Here is a 5,924-nt window from a genome sequence, read left to right on the forward strand (position 1 = left end):
AAATGATACTTAAAAATTTTCAAGACTAATTCCTGGGCCTGGAATGTCATTCATGCATGTATTCATTCCCACTTAGAAGCACCCCTGGGGTTCTCTATGGTGAGTAAGTACTGGACTAGATGCTGAGGACATAGCAACAAGCAAATAGGCAAGGTTTCCACCAAAGCAAAGCTTACTATTTTATGCCTGTCTTTCAATCCCTGAGAAACTTTGTTAGCCCTAGGATGGAGACTGTTGGTGCCCCAAGATGCTCTTGAATCCCTTTCACCAGCTCTGTGTTCACACCATCCCCCACCCTCCACTCCCTTTGTGATAATCTTCAGAGGATTACCTTTGACACTGAAGCCACCTCACTTATATGGAATCAAAAATGCCTGAGAGCGACACCACCCTGTTGGGCAGCCTATGACTAACAGCTCTTTTGCTTTAAAATGTGACAAATTCTGCAGTGTAATTTACACTACAGAACTCCCTATAGATCAGGCTGAGTCTGTTGCTTGAAATCCCACCCTTACTTGGCTCTTATGAATTCCTCCTCCTTGTGGGCACTTCCTTTATAAATCACTAGCACCTGAATGCTTGGCTCAGGAGCTGCTTCTGGGAGGACTCAACCTACAGCCACCTGTCTGCTTATTGTTAAGGTGTAGCATTTATCACACTATTTTACTTAGTGTGAGTCAAGTGATATAATCTATATTGTCAGGTGCAAGATGACAGAGACCATGGTTCATTCATCTCTGAAATCCCCAGGTCATGACACACAGTTGGAGCTCAGTGCATCTCTGTTGAACTGACTTGAGCTGAAATGCCTCTGGCTGCCTCATCACCCCATCTCCACCCCTCACCAACCACTTCTCTGATCTTATCCCTACCTCTCTGTCCCTTGATAACTCAGCTCCAGCCACATTGGCCTTCTTAACTCTTCCTCAAATATACCAAGCCCACCCTTGTCACTGGCTGGAATACTTGGCCACTGCCCTCTACCCCTCACCCTAACCTTGCATCTGCAGGGCCCTCCTCCCTCACTAAATTTAGGTCTCTGCTAAAAAGACTTCTTGTCAGAGACGCCTTCCCTGCTCAGCTGATCCAAAGCAGCACTACCTACTACAACTGTCACCCTGACTTTCTCTATCAGGGTTCCATGAGTGTATTAAGCCCTACAGAAAACGATTTCAGTGACTGTTTCCTCCCATCTCCCAAGGATTGTACACTGCTGGTGTCATTCTAAGGTGCATAGGAGAGAAGTTAATTCATTGTATATAAAGGGTGTCTTTGGGCATCAGAGCTTAATTCTCTGTTAGAACTGGTAGAAAAGGGCTACTCTAAACTATCATCCTACATATTTTTTTTTCTTTTTAGCTCTTATCAACATCTGACGAATTATTTCTTTGTTGTCTCCCTACCCCACCCCTCAGTAGAATATAAGCGCATGGATTTTGATTTCAGTCTCTGCTTATCCTCAGTGTCTAGAACTGATATATAACAGACAGTCAAAAAGTATTATTTGAATAAACTTCACAGGATAGACTCATGTTGTAACTCTCATATAAAAACTTTCGATTGTAAAAAGAATTCATGTTAAAACTTCTCCATATTGAAAAAAATGTATATTATAGATTACTCAAGAGAAATGATGAGACATAAAATGTTAAATAGAATTGGGGAAGCTGATAATTTTATCCAGATAATAATAATAAGAGGCTTTAATTATCCAAACACAAAGTAACCAGCTGCTCAATCAGGATGGGAGATGGGAGTACGGGTAGGGGGCTGGATGTTAATAAATTGAGGACTGCTTTCTAAATCCCACAAGGAGGGGAAATGGAGGGAACTTTCATCCTAAACAGGATCAGAAATGGACCCTAGAGATTGCTGTGGGTGAGGCACTAGGCAAAAATTAATAACATAATTAAATTCCACATCCTCATGGGACAGGGGAAAACCAAGAAACCCATCCCATACAATCTAGATTTTTTAAAAGGGAAATGTGATAAATATAGGCCCTATTTAGGAGACAATTGAAAGGAAGAACTTTAAAAAGTCAATAATCCATAAAAAAGCCTATGTACTTCCTCATTGCTGTTTGCTTTCCATGAAAAGCATATACCAAGGAACGAAAATAAGCATTAGAAGTAGGAGCTAAAAAGACAACTTTTAGAGCCATATAAATCATCAGAGAAAAAAGAGGGCATTTCCCCCAAATTGGTAAGGGAGTATAAAAGAAACCAATCAATTATAAATGAGGAGAATAATAACTACAACAAAAATGCTTTGAAGAACACCTTGCAAGTTCTCTGAAACCAATAAAAGGAGATTATTTTAACATGTCAAAGGGAAGAAGTCACTCAAAAAGTAAGTGGGATCCTTTGATCTTGGTGGGATAAAGGATTTGCTCAAGAATGGAAAGGAGCATATTGTACAGGCTGAATTATTTGCTGAAAATTAACATACTGAAAGAATTATATAGAGACTCCCTTTATTAGGCTATACACAAAGATGGGCAAGTTAGAATTATTTTACTGTAACAGTGATCATGTATTCAGAATACTTTGCAAAGCTGAACAAAATCAATGTGGGTAAACCATCAGGACTGAGAAATAGAGAATCTGCTCACACAAAGAGGTGACTTGTATATACAAATGTGTAGCTGTTGCCCATTCTCATAAAAAGGTTCAGAAGAGACCTGGGAATAGATAACCCCAAATGTTACTTTTGCTTAAATATTCAATGATTTTTAGCCTCAATTATAGTCTCCATGACTTTGCCTGACTTAAAGCAACTTAATGAAATGGCTATTTGACTGGATCTGGTAAGAATTATATGTAACCCTGTTCTTTCTATTGTTTCTTCTCTCTCTTGACAATAACTACCACTGATGAATTTCTTGGCCAGTTACACTTAAAGTTACAGGTTTAAAACAAACTGAAAGCCGTTCACATAATAAACATTCAATAAGTGTTACCTTCTTTAAAATTAAGTTTTTTCAGTAAACAAAAGCATAAAAATCAAAAAATTGAAATAAAATAAGTCACAGGCTGTTTGCCCTCCCCCCTTTATTTTCTTTCTTTTTTTATACTGGGCTTCCCTGGGAATTCCATCAGCCATCTCCTGCTCCATCAGAAACAGTCCTCTGACAAAAGTTACTACTAACAAGGGGACCCAAAACATGGCCCTCATATATATATATATATATATATATATATATATATTTTTTTTTTTTTTTTTTTTTGCATTACTTGGGACTCTCACTGTTGTGGACTCTCCCATTGTGGAGCACAGGCTCCGGACGCGCAGGCTCAGCTGCCATGGCTCACGGGCCCAGCCGCTCCGCGGCATGTGGGATCCTCCCGGACTGGGGCACGAACCCGTGTCTCCTGCATCGGCAGGCGGACTCTCAACCACTGCGCCACCAGGGAAGCCCCCATATATTCTTAAAACTATTTATGCTTAAGAGCTCCTATGGCTCTAATTCCTCCTGAGAGGATCTCAGAATAGCAACCTATCAGGGAGAATATTCAGGTCTTCTGTTTTCAAAGATTTTTTTTAACAGATTCATTTTCTCTTGGCTAGAGCACTCTCCCCAATGTTACTATTACCTGTGCTTTCCACAGTTAGAAATGGTTTCAAAGAGGACTCTGGACCCAGTCCTGTGCTTCTGCCAAGAATTTTGGTTTCCATGGTCCAAGATCTCTCCCCTCTGTCACATGTCCTTATAACATACACATTTTCTATTAAAACCTCAAACCGGGACTAATACTTCCCACCTCAGAGAGATAATTAGAAATGAGCTGCAGAAAATTACTTTACTAATCTCCTTCAGTTTGCTTCTACACTATGCCTCTGCTCTAAACAGTGGCCATGACCGAGACCCCCATCGTCTCCGGAGTCTCAGTTCAGCGCCTCCCCTCTGAGCTCCCACAGCTACCTGGCACATCCCCTAACATGGCTTCTGTCACATCGTATTAAAATTGACCATTCAGTGTTTCATGACCTCCACTAGACTAAGATCTGTGAGGGCAGAACTTACAATTTCTATATTATCCCTCATTGGACAAGACAAGAACAACTGCCCCTAGAACAATGCCTGGCATAGAGTAGACACTCAATAATCATTTGTGAAATGAATGGAAGCTCTCATTCTCAGAATCCTCCCTCTACTTCTATGAGCATCTCTGACGATTCTACTTTGAACTGGGCGATTGCCATTACCTATTAGCAGGGTTTATTATTAACATTCCTTTATGTTTTGGTTCCTTTCTGGGCTCTGTGTTCTCTCTGCTAATATTTGCATGTATAAATATTTAAACTCCTCTCAGGTTAAATTCTTTTCTCCATTCTCATATTTCTTCCTTTTCCCCTGCTAATTATAGTAAGATAATCAAACATAGATAGTACTACTTCAAATATGACCCATTGACACCTCATACACATTGCCAGGGATTGTTTTAATAGCCATAAATCCTAACAAGCAAAAAAAACATTACAACAAGATACTTTTGATATTCCACTCATTTACATTCCAGTTTTTCTAATTCTAAGTAGAAATTTCCTTTCCTCTTAATTTTTCTATCACTATGTCACATTCACTTACAGAACACTATGTCAGTAGGTCTCCAATCTGAGTGTGCATTAAAGTCACCTTGAGGGCTTGTACAACAAAATTGTCAGGCCTTACCCCTAGAGCATCTGATTCAGTAGGTCTGGGGTGAGGGCTGGGAATGTACATTTTTAACAAGTTCCTAAGGAATGCTGATGCTTTTGCCCAAGGACCACAATTTAGAATCATTGTACTGTGTCATTAAGTGACAAACTCAAAAACAATATAAGAAAAAGTAATTAATAAATAATCCAAAATCTATGTACAAATGGAATTACTCTCTATGACTGGTTATGACCAAAGGAGTAACATCATTCCAGGATGTCAATTCAATGTGGCACTACAGCTCAAATGATCAGTCAGCTGTTGAATATCATTCAAAAGAAATATATTTTTTCTTTCCAATAAAACTTTGTGTATCTTTGGTTACTGAAATTTGAGAAAGTTACAATGGTCCTGGAAAAAGTGTCAGGAAAGGGCAGCTAGGCTGATTGAAAACAAGAGTTCCACCAGATAGAAGGCTGCCTTATAAGGCCAAATGAAAGAAAGGGGGAGAATATTTCAATTCAAAATGGTAAAAGCTAGGAAGTGGGACAATAATAACCTCTAATATCAAGAGCAGTACAGACAGGTTGATCACTCAATTCTGAAATCCAGAATGCAGAAGGTCCTGTGAAACTTGAGCTTGGGAAATTTTATGAAAAAGTACTACTTCATTCAATGGGTATAATCTGTGGTACCCACAACCCCTGAGAATGATGTGAGTAAGGAAAATAAAGGTAATCAAAATGTATTTTGTCAAGTAGATGAATGATAAAACTATAAATTGTTAGTTTTTCATAGCTCACAGAAGGGAGGACCACTTACCCCCCTATCACATGTCCTCTGGTGCTGCCTTTGGAAAAAGAATATAGTAAAAACTCCTTGAGGTTTGTCTTATAATGCAGTTCTAATCCTTAAGGCCAAATGAGCAGTCTAGGACCTTTACACTTCATGTGGTCCACTTCACCTTGAAATATGGCCTGTGATCCAAGCTCAGGGCCAGTAACTAAAATATTAAAGTGAGTGAATAATAATCCCATTTATTCACTCACACATGCTGCAGCTTTGAGAAAGCCCTCCCTGGGCATGATCACTGCATGAGTTTTAGGACATATCTGTCATCCAGGGCTAAGGCACAGACAGATAAAACATGGAATAAGACACAGAAAGTAAAAAGAATGAGAGAGACAGACTATGGTTTAAGGCAAGGTTTACAAAACAAATGCTCACAGAGTGAGGCAGGTGAAGAAAGGAGTATCACAGACAGTAAGGCAATAGAAAGAAG

The sequence above is a fragment of the Monodon monoceros genome, unplaced genomic scaffold (assembly GCF_005190385.1).
Source record: "Monodon monoceros isolate NGI ecotype Baffin Bay Population unplaced genomic scaffold, NGI_Narwhal_1 Super_Scaffold_11, whole genome shotgun sequence".
NCBI lineage: Eukaryota > Metazoa > Chordata > Mammalia > Artiodactyla > Monodontidae > Monodon > Monodon monoceros.